General features: G+C 44.2%; 1 protein-coding gene across 3 annotated transcripts in view; it reads left to right on the forward strand.

Moving 5' to 3' along the window:
* Window positions 1-1,020: 1,020 nt before the first annotated feature.
* STARD13 (StAR related lipid transfer domain containing 13) overlaps window positions 1,021-16,415 on the forward strand; it is a 442,897-nt gene continuing 427,502 nt past the window's right edge. Inside the window, exon 1 of one of the 3 annotated variants that reach the window (XM_054015314.1) lies at window positions 1,021-1,052. The gene's annotated coding sequence lies outside the window, so the exon portion shown is untranslated. Of the gene's footprint in view, window positions 1,053-3,613; window positions 3,632-16,415 lie in introns of those variants that run through there. The other 2 variants (XM_054015313.1, XM_054015312.1) reach the window with 2 other exon arrangements.

Raw genomic sequence — 16,415 nt, forward strand, 5'->3', positions numbered from 1 at the left:
GAGAAACTGTTGATCTAAATATTGTCAGAGTAAACAGATGCAGAAACAAACATTACCCTTTACTAATGAACATAGAGTAAAGTTCTCTGTGGAGGGCATGGTCGGAGGTCTGGGGGAATTTAGCCTCTGCTGTTGCAGTTAGGAAGAAAAGGGGGAAGATGAAGAACCTTCTTCTGGTGGAGGGAAAACCTAAAAGGGACAGAGCATGATGGAGAGCTAACAGGGAAGGGAACAGAGGAGGAGAGCGAGAGTGAGCATACTGAGGGAGAAGAAACAAAGTAAGGCCCAAAACTCTAAGTCCATATGCACAGGAAGACCTCCATTTAGTTCAGCAGAGCTCCATGCAGAACAGGGGTCTGCCCCACCTGATTTTGCAGGATCAGGGCATAAAATTAAGGACAGAAAATATAAACAGGAAAAAAAACAAAAAATCTAAAGAAAAATACTGAAAAGGAAGATACAATGCAGCAGAAAGAAGGTGAAAAAGATCTTTAAAGATTTCATAAAAAATGTATGAAAAACGACAGAAATGAAGCAAAGCCCCAGGAGCCATGGTGTGGCTTTACTAAAACTTACTTTATTGAAAGTAATTATAGTGATTTAGTTTATGAAAAGAAGCACTATTTTGCTTCCACTGTTAAAGACGGCATAACCCTTCAGCTTTCCCCTGTAGGCCTGTCTTGACATGAGTAATGAAACATGGGGGAGGCCTTATTTTTGTCACTCTCTGCTCTTGTATGGCTAGGATGATGAGCCGTGCGCTATGGTTGCATGGGGCACCCACGGTGAAGTGCTTTGTGACACTAACAGCAAGGTTAATTTGGCACCTCAGTCACAAAGAGCATATGCTGATTGTGACAGGCTCTCAGGGAGATAGCTTCCCACATGTGCTGCCCCGATCTTCCCATTGGTGTGTTCAGCAAGAAGGGGCTGGCCCCTTGCAAGTCATCTTGTGTGCCTCTGACAGATTATATTTTTAAGCAAGAAAACAAAACCAGGATGTCTTATGGGCTGCTTTATCTTTAAGGACAGCTTGGAGCTGCAACTGCAAGGTAAGAAGTCTCATGCCTGAACTTTAAAACTGGGAGTGTAATTAGCATGTCAGCCTTTAAACACTTTGTTGTTTAATGTGCAACTTTACATGACGTGTATATGATAACTTGTCTGTATAATAACATTTCCCTGACAAACTACTGTGATTCTTCACCTGATAACAGTTCTTGCTTTGAAAAACTCCACAAAAGGTTAGCTGTGTTTGTTGTGATAATAAATGTGTAGTAGGAAGAAGGGGTTTCTTTCAGTGAATGTAACCAGTCTAGATTGAAATGGCTTTGATTATCTATGCCATTTGAAAATGGGTTTATGTGCTGAGAGGGGGAATCCCATGGGAGTTGTCAGCAAATGTCAGACTGGTCTGTGTGTGTCTTTGTCATGAGTGTCATTTGGTGCTTGCTTGTGTGTGAAGAGGGATTAGTTTAAATCCTGCTGTCACAATTGTGTGGCACTGCATTCACTTAGATGAAAAATCTGTTGGTATCAGGTGTTGGCAAGCCGGCCAATTAATAATGATTGTGGCAAATTAGGTTGAGAGATTATAGCTCATTATGATGTAGATTTACAGAGTCACATTTTTGTGACAAAACGATACAGAATGTTTACTAATGTGTGAGAGAATTATCCATGGCAGTTAAAAACAAATTACTGCCCCCCCCCCCCCAAATCCCTTTCTATTTATGTTTTTAAATAAATAGGAACTGTTAAACGTTTTTCCTCAGTAGAGCTTTTGGGACTGATCACCAGTTCTGCAGGATACAGGATCTGCAGGACTGGGCAAAAATTCTGAGTTCAAACTTGAGGAGTGTCAGTTTCCTACCCTGTTTCCCCGAAAATAAGACATCCTCCGAAAATAAGGCCTACTTACAGTTTTGCCTCTCGTTGTAATATAAGGCATCCCCCCGATAATAAGACCTCCCCGATAATAAGGCATCCACCAATAATAAGGCATTTTTCATTTCTGAAAAATAAGACATCCCCTGAAAATAAGACCTAGTGCATCTTTGGGAGCAAAAATTAATATAAGACACTGTCTTATTTTCGGGGAAACAGGGTACTAGAGAATAACCTGCACAGGGGGCAATTTAGTCCTAAAATGTTACTTTATACTTTCTCTTATGTAGTTAAAGCTACTATGTTGGATTTTTTTTTTTTTTTTTTTTTTGGTTTACTAGGTCCTTGATAAAAGCTGAAATTTATATTATTAAACAAGGCTGTTTTCAATTTTTCCTCAAGTAAGTTGCTTTTCCAACTTCACCCTTCCCTTCTGCCCCTTGACATGTGCATTACACCAGTTTAGACTCTCTTAAATTCCAGCATATTTAGCAATCCAAAATCAGAAGAGACACATACATGGGAATAAGGAGCATCTTATTGAAAAGTGGGTGTGAGTCTAAGTGATTCTGAATCTAAGCCGGTGTAAGTTCCAAGCTAAGATGGCTAGATAAAGGTGGGATTTATGCCTTAGAATCTACTTTAACTCATCTTTGACTTTGGCCCGAAGTGTTTCCCTCCCATTTATTCTCCACCTTCCGCTGACCACTACAGCATGAACATTTAAACTTTGGTCAAAAGGGGAAAAAAATAGTGGTTTTCCATTAAGCTGAAGTTGGTATTTATGTGAAGACATTCCAGCAGGAGGTGCTGAAGAACAATAAAAGCAACACATATTTTCCAAACAGAGAAATGCCTCAGTGCAATGTGCTGCTGTTCTGACATCAAGAGGCACTTTTATTGGAAGAAGTTTCTTATTCTAAAATCCACCAGAACAAACATCTACTTAGGGGTAAATATTTAGAATTATTTTAACCCTGTGTATCACACAAACCACACTACATTTTAATAATGTTAAAATCAAATGTCTTTTCAGCCATTTTCTTTCCCTTTTCTCCACTAGTAAATTAATGTAAACAGATGTATAAATAATAGAATATATGTTGATATGCTTTAAGTTATATAGCTTTTAAATGTTAATAAACAAATCCCCAAATTGAAGGGCTTCTATAAGCCTTATGTTACAGAGTGTTTCCTCTTTATGTGAGTGCTCAGTTGGGTTCTTTTATTCAATGAATTTGACAGTGATTTCTCTGTTGGCTATTGATATATACAAACAGTGAACCAGATTCTTGGTTACACAAATATAAATAAACAAGAACTCCCCTGAAGTCAGTGGAATTACCCTTGATTTGTTTCAGTGTAACCAGGGCCAGTGCAACCTATTAGGCAACCTAGGCAGTCGCCTAGGGCACTAGCATTTGAGGGGTGGCATTTTCTTCGGCGGCGACCACAGCGGCTGGATCTTCGGCCGCCCCGGTCGCCACCGGCATTTAGGCAGAGGAAGCTGGGGCAGAGGGGCGCGGGGAGGGCAACCTGCAGCAAGTAGGGGGGGCGGGGGCGTCACGCAGGGGAACTCCTCACCCCAGCTCATCTCTGCTCCGCCTCCTCCCCTGAGCACGCTGCCCTGCTCTGCTTCTCTCCCTCCAGGTTTGCGGCGCCAAACAGCTGATTGGCGCCAGAAGCCTGGGAGGTGGGAGAAGTGGAGCAGCGACGGCATGCTCGGGGAGAAGGTGGAGCAGAGGTGAGCTGGGGTGGGGAGCTGCCGCACAGCTCCCAGGGCGGAGGGGAGCTGCCACGGGGGGCGGCACCTCAGGGTGGAGGTGGGTGGGGAGCTGCCGCAGGGGGGGGATGCCTCAGGGCGGAGGGGTTGGTGGGGAGCTGCTGCAGGGCTTGGGGAGGGGGCGGAGCAGAGGTGAGCTGGGATGGGGAGCTGCTGTACGGCTCCCTGGGCGGGGAGCTGCCATGGGGGAGGCGCCTCAGGGCGGAGGGTGGGAGGGAGCTGCCGCAGGGAGGTGCCTCAGGGTGGGGGGGGAGCTGCTGCAGGGCTCGGGGAGGGGGTGGAGCAGAGGTGAGCTGGGGTGGAGAGCTGCCGCACGACTCCCCGGGCCGTGGGGGGGTGGGGAGCTGCCACGGAGGGTGTGCCTCAGGGCGGGGGTGGGGGCGTGGGGAGCATAAGATAGTGTTCTCTCAATTCTTTTCCTGGGAATTTCATTTATTGTTAACAGCACTCTGCAAAATCATATTTAATTATGGTTTTACACCATGTTCATCACCATGGTATGTGTCCCTCACAAATTATAAAATGTGCACATGGTTATATTTCTTTCTCTCTTCCAGTTTGCAGGGACTGACTTTGGGAGGGGTTTTTTCTCTTTATTTTGTTGGTGATATTATTATAAGAAAGCTAGAGAGTGAATTCTGGGTTTTTCTCTGTAAGTGCTGAGGTTCATGATTTCCTAGTGCCTTCTGGAAACAATTTCCAAATTCATGGGCCAATCACAAGGAAAGCTCTGTTACCTACCCACAGAAGTCTCATTCTTGAAGGTGATAATTGCGTTGTTTCAGTGGCCATCCACACTGCAAGATAATCATGTGAGATATTTGTGCTAGAAAATCCTAACATGATTATTTTGCAGCATCCTAACTGTGACTTTGACTTCTCAGTTTTCTGTGCAGTATGATATCCCAAAAAGAAGAACAGGAGTACTTGTGGCACCTTAGAGACTAACAAATTTATTAGAGCATAAGCTTTCGTGGACTACAGCCCACTTCTTCGGATGCATATAGAATGGAACATATATTGAGGAGATATATATACACACATACAGAGAGCATAAACAGGTGGGAGTTGTCTTACCAACTCTGAGAGGCCAATTAATTAAGAGAAAAAAAACCTTTTGAAGTGATAATCAAGCTAGCCCAGTACAGACAGTTTGATAATAAGTGTGAGAATACTTACAAGGGGAGATAGAGTCAATGTTTGTAATGGCTCAGCCAGTCCCAGTCCCAGTGGGAGAACACTTTAACCTGTCTGGTCATTCAGTGACAGACCTGCGGGTGGCTATATTACAACAGAAAAACTTCAAAAACAGAGACTGCTGAGCTAGAATTGATATGCAAACTAGACACAATCAACTCCGGTTTGAATAAGGACTGGGAATGGCTGAGCCATTACAAACACTGACTCTATCTCCCCTTGTAAGTACTCTCACACTTATTATCAAACTGTCTGTACTGGGCTAGCTTGATTATCACTTCAAAAGGTTTTTTTTCTCTTAATTAATTGGCCTCTCAGAGTTGGTAAGACAACTCCCACCTGTTTATGCTCTCTGTATGTGTGTATATATATCTCCTCATTATATGTTCCATTCTATATGCATCCGAAGAAGTGGGCTGTAGTCCACGAAAGCTTATGCTCTAATAAATTTGTTAGTCTCTAAGGTGCCACAAGTACTCCTGTTCTTCTTTTTGCGGATACAGACTAACACGGCTGTTACTCTGAAACCTATGATATCCCAAAGTGCATTGCTCCACAATTTTCAGGGACAGTCTATGTGCATATCTGGGCACGCAATCCATCCCGTAGGGATATGCTGACTATGTTTCAGGTGAGGGAGGGAATTTATTTTTTCTATTGCTGGTCATAGAAACAGGGGCAGCTCTACGTATTTTGCCGCCCCAAGCACGGCAGGCAGGCTGCCTTCGGCGGCATGCCTGCGGGAGGTCCGCCGGTCCCACGGCTTCGGTGTACCCGCTGCCAAATTGCCGCAGAAGCCGCGTGACAGGCGGACCTCCCCCCCCGAAGGCAGCCTGAGGATGCCCTCCCCGCCCCCCGCGGCTTGCCGCCCCAGGCACACGCTTGGCGCGCTGGTGCCTGGTGCCGCCCCTGCATAAAAATCACCCCTGCATCCATTTCACCTGAAAAGATTAATTAAAAAAAAATCTTAAGTATCTTTGGAGGTCTTGGGCCCTAAACCAAAGACAGCTCAGGTGGGCACTATTCTTCTCCCAATTCAGCTTCACCATGGGACTGTGCCAGGCCCATCCACTTTCAAAAAGTGGGAGGGCATTGGCCCCCTGGCTTACCCTATTCCAGCATCAATGCCACAGACTCCCCAAACCTGGGAGCCATCAGCTGGGTCCAGCAAATTCACCATTTCCAAGAGGAGGCTAAAGAAGCCTACAAATGGTTTGCAGACTGTTGATGCCAAGAGTGTGCAGCATTTGCTGGGGGCTAGGAGGTCTGGCTCACTGCAAAACAGCTTAGGAAAAATCAGCCGTCCCAGAAGTTAAACCACCAGTTCCTTGGTCCCTTCCAAATATGCAAACAGGTCAGTCCAGTTGAGTTTAAGTTGCAACTTCCCCAGTCCCTCCACATACATCCAGTATTCCATGTGTCACTCCTCAAGCCCAACATAGAGAGTCCCTTACCAGATGGGTCTCAACCCCTCTACCAGTTGGGATTCAAGGACAAAAAGAATATATAGTGCATGCGATCCTTGACTCCTGTTTGTGGCAAGGTTGCCGCCAATACCTCACACTGGGAAGGTAACTGGGAATGATTCGGGGAGACTGCAACCCATGTTCACCCCCCTGAGCTAGTGAAAAAGTTTCATCAGCATCATCCTGATTAACTAGTCCCAGTGGCATAAGGATCTGAAGAAGCAGATCTGGACCCTGGGGCTGGAGGTACTCTAGATCACTGCCATGCCCTTGTCACCCCCAAGGCAGATAGATAAAATGCCATCTCACCAATCCTGGAAGGTCATGCCCTACAGGCAGCCCTATCAGAGTACCCAAGGTCTGCAGCCACCTGATTGGCTTGCTCCTGCTGCATAAGCCAGGAAATGAGCTGGGTGGGCTGTCTGAGAAATTGAGCAGACTTACTATTGCAATCTGCATTTAGCCCTGTTCCTGCCTCACTTCTGCCTTTGCTCCTAGCTCCCACCTTGCTGTCCCTCTGGTTCCTGCCTTTATGCCTTGCTCCTGACCATCAGCTACCATTTCTGGCTCTAACCCCCAACGCAGACCTCTGACTTCTACTTTGGCTTAACCCTTGGTTCTGGCATTTGGTAATTGATCACAGCTCTGATCCTCAGCTTTCATTTCCAATTCTGATGCTGGCTGTACCCCAGGCTCTGCTGTTTGGTAGCTGACTTTGGTTCTGATCCTCATTTCCATTCCCTGAGCTGGATTCCTGCTCCACCACTAGACTGATGCCTGCTCTGCCCACTAGGCCATACCACCTACGTCCCAGTTCCTAACACTCATTGTGTCAATATATTGGGGAGTTATGTGCCTCTTGGAGACAGTGAGAAGTAGAGTTGCCATCGGGCTGTTCTTTGTACTGCCTTGGCAGTTGCTGGTGAATATGTGCCAGAAGCCTTTTATTTTTTTCCATTGGACAGTTAAGCACAAGTGAGCTCCCTGCTCTGGAGAGAGATATGGAAGCCCAGTAACTGGTGTTCCCCCCTCTTCCACTTTCACAGGGGGCATCTTGAGTTCCAGATGGTCAGTCAGGCTGCTGGGCAGCCTTCCTTGGAGAGTTGCATGTGTTTGCATCCACTACCCCCAGACACCCAGCATCCCTCTCCCCTTAGTCTCCTGCATCCCTCAGACACCCAGCACCCATCAGCTCTCCTCATGTATTGATTACCCACAGCCCTTTACAGAGTTCATGGCACCACCCATAACCTTGGGTCCTACACAGAACCTCTTGCACACCCCTCAGCCACACTTAACTAACAATTAGCTATAGTCTGCACCAGGACCCATTTGATTAGGAGCAGGCAGATAAGAGGTGAGCAGTGGCTGTTTTTTCTGCATCTCCAAGGTGGCAACCGAAATGAAGAGTTGGTTTTCAGTATGGTCATGATGATGAGACGATACCAGTGCACTTTGCAGGTATTTACTAGTTCTTTTGTTTAGAGGGTGTGTCAGTGTGGTTTACGGAAGAGCCTGGCAGAACCAGTATTAACACAGGAGGATGCTCCTGTGTGAAAGTGTCCCAGTCCACATTGTTAATTTAATAACAGAACCAGCTGCTGGGGAAAGTGGAAATCTGCTGATATCCCCACCCCACCCCCTCTCCAGCCAGGCCTGCTGCTACCTGTGTATCTGTGGTGTTATGTCAAGACCAAATTTTCCATCATTCCATCAAACAGACATTTCTGGAGTCCACTATTGCCTTTTGTTACCAACCAGCAGTTTGGACAGAAGCATTGTGCCATGCCCTGGACTACCACAAACCACTGACTCCTATTTCCAAAATAATGTTCAGGTATCACTAGTTTCGAAACACCAAAACCAGAATGAAAGTGAATCAATATATTGAGAAATGATGGGGTGTGCACCCCCACACAAGGCACATCAGGTTAAATTAGGTTAATTAGTCTGTTAGACTGCACCTGAGGGTGAGCCAGGGCTTGAAAAGATGATTGATGGTGGAACCCAGCTGAGAGGGCACAGGTGAGGCTGGTATAAAGCCTGGAAATTAGCAGGGGGGAAGTAGTCTGTAGACACTCCATGGGAGAAGGAAGGAGTGTTGGGGGGTGGTGGCCATGGAATTAAGTAGTGTGCACTTATTCCATAGGAGGAGGGCATTTAAGCTGGTAAAGTGAGAGAGGGGGGAGCTAGAAGCTGTAGGAAAGCGTCTAGGGAAATAGCAACAGAGTCTGGGAGGAAACAGACCACAGTTGCTAGACATAGGGTCTCTGGACTGGAATTTGGAGTACAGGATGGGCCCAGGTTCCCCTACCAGACACAGGGGAAGTGGTACAGTCTGGGCAGTGAATGGGAAGACTGCCTGACACAGTTTATATGGAGAGACTTTGATACTGCAGCAGGGGAGGACTATAGTGACTTGGCTGGAGGGCCAAGTCCATGAAGGGAGGAACTCTGAGGTGTAGAGAGAGAATGTGGCAGGGTGTGTGAACAAGCAGTAGAATGGGGGGCTGGACCTGGAAAAAGCTAATCCTCAGGGCGGCCAGAAGGAGGTGCTGTCTCATGCCACAGGTCTGTTCACTGAGAGAATTGGATTGCTGGTATTGGGATGTCATCATTATAGCCAGTTAGTGCTATTCAAAGCCCTAGTCTCAGTTAGGCCCAGCAGCTGAAGTAAGTTTTCATATGCGTCTCTTGCCAATAACCGCAGATCACTTGAAAATTGTCTGAACCAGGTTAAATGATAGTGTTCTAGTCCCACCTATCCCAATGTACTTAACATTTCAGGCCAATTTATTTATCTGTTATCTTGGTGGAACTCTTAGTCAAAACACTGCAAGAATGTATAATGTTTTGGTGCTGATCAACTTTTTCATCTGCCTGCCTGTCTGTAGATTAACTCCTGGATACTTATCTGTGTGCCTCACATACAGCTAACTGGGTAGGCCTTCTGCTCACCCTGCTGGCTTGCCAGCCACACACAGCATGCATGTAACAAATGCTCCGTAATTACAAAATAACCACAGAGATAACTGAAGTGAGTGCCTACATGTTTGTTTATAATGTGTGTATGTCATTATGCTCGTATCTGAATTATGTGATTGGAGTGAACTAATAATTTTCAGGTGTACCTTGAAATAAACTGTTAGAATAGGGTTTTCAACATAATCTGAAACTTAAATATGTCTGTCATAAGTGGTGTCCTGAACCAATAGCAATACGAGTCTCGCTTCAAGGATTGCAACAAACTTACTTTTTTTTTTTTTTTTTTTTTTTTTAAGTATGTGGCTTGGCTTGATTTGCTGAGACAGCACCGTCTGTGAGCAGAAAAAACAAGGATGAGGGGGATGTGCCAGGCACTAACCTAGTGGATGGTGTTGGTAAGGTGTAAGAATCACAAGATGCATGTACAGAGCCCTCCTTGCAGACAAATGCAAGGAAGAGAGGCATGCTGCTCTCTGAAGCTGTTGGCAGTCTGTGCAAGGGCAGGAGAGAACTCACAAGAAGTTCTTGTGAACCTTTGCAGGAGGTAGTGGATGACAACAAAAAGTTGCTCATGTGGCGCAACTGTTGAAGATCAAGGGAGTTAAGGAGAGAAGCAAAAGAGCAGCACAGAGGGGAGGAACAGAGCCATAGCAAGGCATGTTAGCACCCAGAGCAAGCAAGCAAATTTGTGTCCCCCATAGAGGCAATGCCTTTTCATGGCTGAGTGCTCCCTAAGCAGGGCGGGCGGCGCAGCTCTGAGCTGCGTCCCTGGCATGCTCTTGACTCTCCTTCAAAAGAGCCTGGCACTGGTTGGTGATAACCCCTGGAGCCAGTCCCTGCCCATTGAGCCTGGCTGCCAGCAGCGGAGCCGGGAGTGCCAGGGTGGTGGCAAGTGAGCACCTCAGGGAGCATCTTATGGCCTCTGAGCTCTGTGGGCAGAGGCCAGCTTCAGGGGGCATTGCCAGCTGGTGCTAGGCTTCGTCAGAGGAGAGGCAGGAGCACATCAGGGCACAGCTCAGAGCTTTGCCCCATGTTCTCCTGGCAGAGCAAAGGTGGCCCGGCTCCGGGAGCAGGGCAGGGAGGGCTGCTGGGCAGCCAGCCAGCACTCCAACTCCCACAGCATGGAGAGCCAAGGGCTCAAGTGGGCCGGGCCGCTCCCACCAGCTTCTGATCCACTGGCTCCTGGAAGGAAGTGATGGTTTTCAGACTGTGGGGCATGCCTACCCCCACAACTTGAAAACCTCTGCTAAATGGAAGGCTGAAATTGGGGGGAGGGGAAATGACCACGTGTATCCCCCCCCCCAAACACCCCATTTTTCTGTCCTGCAGCTTTGTGCCCTGGGTAGTTGCCCTGCTTGCCCTGGGATGGTTACGGCCCTGGGGAGGAGAGAGAAACAGAAAAGGGGAAAGAAAGATGCAGAAGCAGAATGGCCCTGGAAAAAGGAGCCAGTCCCATGTGTTTGCTACCAAACTGGAGACGTCCAACAACGCTCTCAATCACCGCCATAGTGAGGCACTCAGTTCCTCTCCCCTACCAACACTATAGTAGAGTACTCCAGGACAATACCTTCTAATGCTTTGCTCACATGTCAAACTTGCCCTCTCAAGCACCAGTCTACAAAGTGCTACAGTAGAGTACAGTGACGGTACGTGCACACACTTGCACACCTGTGATAGATGACATCTCTAATTAGTGAGCTCTGATTTTGCTAATGGACTTACCTGATTGTGTGGGGGCCTTTTGGGTGTTTTCTTGTGATCTGTTAACATTTAACATAATTTTTTAAAGACTTTGCTCCATCTTTATCAGCACCTATTGCACAGCCTAAGTTCTATAACTGCATATCGGTTGTCATGGGATGATGAGGTAAAGTCCAGATGGTTTATTTCCAGTTATGGGACAGATTTACTTTAATTAATCAAAGTGAATCTAGAAAACATTTCACGCATTGTCTGTAGTGATCTGAGCTGAAACTATTTTAATTCAAATAAATAGAAATGTATGAATTTATTGGACATAAATAAAAAATAGTCCTCCTCACCCCCCTCATCTCTTGATCGCTGTTAACAAAATAATGGCATCCCTTACACTGACTTGCTTGCTTAGAACCAGCAACTATTCAGTTTCCACCCCCTAGAGAAAGTTTTAGGCACACAGCTTTGAATGATGGGATTTTTATTGAGGTTATTGTCACTTCAGTTAACCAGCTCCCTTCTAGTGTCACACCAAACTCCTCTCCTCCCCCTTCAATGTGCATGTGCACACATACTTGTCTAGAAGAAGCTTTAACATTTAGCACTTCAGTATCTTCAGAGTCATACAAACATTCGCCTGTTAATATAGCAATATATTGTATTTCCAAGACTTTAATTTTTTTAGGATTTAAAATGAATGGTTTCTTAGATATTGGATGTTGTATTTAAAATTAGGAGAAAAGCACTGTTGTAGTGGTTAATGCACAGGACTAGTCAGCTGATCTGGGTTCTTTTCCTGGCTTTCCTACAGCTTTCTTGTGTGGGCAAACCAGTAACTTCTGTGCTTCAGTATCCCCATTTCTAAGATAGGAAACACATCTGTCACACAGGGGTGTTGTGGGTATTCATTCATTCATGTTTCTAAAGAGCTTTGAGTTTTTTAGGTAAGGCACTATAAAAGTAAGTGTGTGTGTGTATGACAACTGTTCGAAAAATGTTGAGTGTTTCACAGTGGGGAACAGGAGAGAATTTCCCCCTGAGTTTGACAGCCAGTCTGAAAATTCCAGAATTTTAAAATGTGAAGTTCTTCATAATTCTTCCCCTAACATTTCAGTGATCAAAATGTTTTATTAGAAATCTGAAATGTCTCTGTGTAGCAAACAGCACATGCACAAAGAAGATTGACATTATGTAGAGTAGAGTGAAAAAAGTATTGAGAGACCGGTTTCACCCAGGATACAGTCCAGCTTATCTTTTAGTTTTAGTTAAAGCCCCAGATCCAGGAGACATACAATTTTGAGACTTTTTTTTTTTAGGTAAGATTCTAACCTTTATGGCTGTGGAGAAACGCTTGAAAATGTGACTTGAATGCACCCTAAAAGCTCAGATAACAGAAGGCAAATATAAATAACACCAAAGGTGGACCTGTAACAATGTATAATTGAGGTAGCCTCTTCCATCCTTAAGCACTTTACAAACTATACATAGGCCACCACTTGTCCACCTATGAAAGGCAACTATTTCTGCAATGAACTCTGCACAGCGATTTTTTTTTGGGGGGGGGGGGAGGATTAGGAGTTACTTTCTTTCTACCTAAGGTAGCCTTCTACATTATTCAGTGGAAACTGTAAATGCTAGTGTTAGTTTGGACAGGAGTTAGCATCTCATGTTTCATAAAGTGCCTTGGAATCTTTAGTGTCCACATGTGATCAGGACCCTAGGATTATTTTACTCTAAAAATGGCATCACTGTCAAATGAACACCATATTGGACTGTTCTTGTTGTTTTATCATCTATATTGTGGTAACACCTAGAGGTCTCAACCAGCTTAGGCCCCTGTTGTCCTACTTATAGTACAAACATATAGTAAATGAGGAGACCCTGCCCTAAAGAACTTAATCTCAAAGACCAAACATAACAGGTGGATGAAACAAACCTGCAGGCAAGGGGGGTGGGGAGGGAGGATGGGATAACAGGACATTTTAGCATAGACTAGTCATGTGAACAATTCATAGACAATCTTGCCCACATGATCAGGTTCCAACTGATTGCCATATTTGGGATCAAGGAGGAATTTTCCCCGGGTGAGGTTGGATCCTGAGGTTTTTTGCCTTCCTCTGCAGCATGGGTAGCTTGCAGTTTAAACTAGTGTAAATGGTGGAATCTAACTTGAAGCCTATAAATGATTTGAGGACATCAGCAACTCAGCCAGAGGTGGGAGTGGGTGGGTGAGATTCTGTGGCCTGCAATGTGCAGGAAGTCAGACTAGATGATCATGATGGTCCCTTTATGACCTTAAATCTGAGTCTAATTACACCTTGTTGGTTTAGTGTTAGTTCCAAGGGAAGCATGCCTCTTACAGAATCACCAATACAATTTCCTGCAGCACCTGTTTAATGGAAATCTTCCATCAATATGCTGACTTTGTCCCACTAGTAAGTCCTGACAAGGTCATAGCACAAAATGGAAAGTCATGAAGTAGTGCATGTAGCTCAAGAAGAGTTTATACTCTGTAGTTGGGTCCACTTGTTTTTATTCTCAAGTTGTCTTCCATTAGCTTTTTTGAAAATTCCTAAACTACCTCATGCTTGTGAGAAGCATCCTCTTTGGGAGGTGAGATGCTGTTATGCCTTACAAATGTAAATTAACTAATCTTCCAGGAGTAATTGATAGAAAAGTAATTTCCTTTATCATGACAAACAGTTTTTCAGTATAAGAGTAATGACTTCAATTTAAAAAACTATAAATTGTGTATTCGGGAGCTCCAGGTCTGACTATTATTCACCATGAAATATAAATTACACTTTTCTGCATCTAGGTGATTATAAATAACACTGCAGCTAGGACGACATTCCTTTTCTTCACTGGTTTGTTGTAATTGACAACAGGAACAAAAGATTGAGGGTTGTTTATTTTTTAATAACATGGTGTTGCTTAGTGCACTAAATAAAGGTCAAAATGTTCTTCGTATTCTCAGACTTCACTAGATATGGGCATGAACCAAACCTAGACAACCTCAAAAGTGATGATGGTTCAAAATCCCAGAATCCATATTTCACAAGTTGAACCTATTTCTGTAATAGGCCAAGGTGTTCAAAATCCTGATCTGGATCCAACTTTTTTGCTCAGGCCCATCTCTGGACCTAACACCAGTATTGTATTTAGGGAATGAGAGGGGGAAAATAGATTAGTTATTCTAAATACGTATTCTGGTGTCACCCATAATGTATGCACGCCCACACACAAAAACAGTCTTTGCTTTGAGGAGCTCAGGCTCAGAAACCAACCACCATGCCATAGGTAGGACAGAGGAATGCAATCAAAAGGCACACATTTATATACATTCGTTAAAAATATCCCTGATTCCTCCAAAGTTGAACAATAATGGCTAGATTGACTTCTTGTTACGGTAGAAGCGGGCGCTGAGAGAGTAAGGAGAGGAGAGAATGAAGGTGCTTGTGGGAGAAGCAGACAAACCGAGAGGTTGGCATCAGGAAATGCAGAGGAGATGTAGGCAGTGTAAAAAAGATGTTTGGGTAGTTTGTTAACTCAATTGAGCAAATGTGGTACTTTAAATTGTAAAGATCATTCTAAATAGAGGCAAACCAGCTTCAGTGCAAATATAAGCTCTGCTATATGTGATTTCTGGTACCGAGACACTTTCCCAGTGTAAACGTTTTCACTGCAGTCTGTGAACTAGGGGATATCATAATGCAAGGGGGATATAAATGAGAACTGTGTTTTCCTAATGATCCTCGGGGGAGGGGAAAAGGTCATGTATCTAAAGAGCAGCAGCAAAATTACTGATTGAATTCACAACAAAACAGAAAGCTGTGTTTTGTGCATGCTGTGTTGCTTTATAAGATCCCTGCTTTTGTCCCTAATTTTGATCCTTTGCCTTGCTTTAGACCAGTGATACTCAGACCTCAGTGGTTCAGGAGCAGAATTAGCAATTTACATTATCCAAAAGAGCCACAGTAGTGTGAATTCATTGTTTCGTTTAGTTGTCTATTATTCTCACAGCAAAATGACTCACCAAGTATTTTACCAACTGCAATTGGTTATAACCAACAGTAAAAGCATCCTGATTGGTTAATAATTAAATCAGTGTTTTAATATCAGGGGCTGCAAAGAGCCACGGGAGACCCATTAAAGAGCCACTTGCGGCTCATGAGTCTCACTGCTTTAGACCTATTTCTACTGCACTGCAGCTTTAGATAAGGTGATTTGTAGCAGTGTCCATGAACTAGAACGAGTAACAGAAACATCCTGATTCCATATATTCTCAGACACCCAGGAAGCAACAGATGGTGATTAAAGGAATTTCATGGAAGAAATAGTCTCAGAGGACCATTAACTTGAACAAAAGGGATATTTAGTCCAATACAAAGTTAATGGGAACTTAAGGTAAAGACTTAAAACCAAAAAAAATCAGGCAAATTTGGAAATCTCTTTTGAAGGTGGCCAGAATATTTTCTCTGAGACCAAGCATGCCGAATTTGAACTCAGAAGAAGTATTTTGGGTCAAGTTAAAGTCCTTGTGGTAGGAGTTTATAATCAGTGCTGCCTTAGTCATTTCTTTTCAATCATTGCTGTTATACTTTTTATCCACCCACCCGCCATCCTTACAAAGAGCTCAGACTTTATTAGCTATTTAATCATTTGAAATCCCCTATTACCAAATGCATTATGAGACCAATGTGTGTCAGAGCATTCAGCTGTTTCTTTGTGTATTTAATAACCTGTCATATTTTAGTCCCTGTAGAAATTACTAGTCAAATGTTTTTCTCCTCTTAATTAATGTGGCCAAACTAAACATTTCTTTGAAATTAACATCATTGATCCTTTGTCTACACCTGAGATCTAGTCTACAGCCTCAAAGTCTACAGCTCAGAGACAAAGCAGTTTGTGTTCATCCAAAATAAAAGTTGTACTTTTAAGGTCCAATCCTGTTTCTCTTGACTTCAGTGGGCATTCCAGTAAAACCCACTTCCCCCCCCTGTTGATCTGAAGGTGGTTCATCCCTGTCTGAGACGTTGCCTTGCTATGCTTGAATAGATCTCATGGTGCAATAAAATTAACAAACGATTCAGAGATTTGAAAAAAAAAAAAGTAGTGCGCTTATTAAACTCTGAAAGACATATATAGGCCTCTAATTTACAATACTGCATGCTGCTTTCTTTTCCTTCTCTCTTTTCTATATGCAATTAATGACTACAGGCTTAATTTATTGCCTGGAATCTTCTGGGGGAACAGGAAATTCAGAGGCCCACTTTGCTTTAAGTGCGCTCTTGGGCTGACAGCTGTAAAATAACTGGCCTGCTGCTGAGCCAGCTTCAGGGGCTCCCATAGCTCTAAAGGCCAAGGATACTTTCTCCTGGATCCAGGCTGTGCAGTTCAGC

This window comes from Malaclemys terrapin, chromosome 1 (assembly GCF_027887155.1).
Source record: "Malaclemys terrapin pileata isolate rMalTer1 chromosome 1, rMalTer1.hap1, whole genome shotgun sequence".
Taxonomy (NCBI): domain Eukaryota; kingdom Metazoa; phylum Chordata; order Testudines; family Emydidae; genus Malaclemys; species Malaclemys terrapin.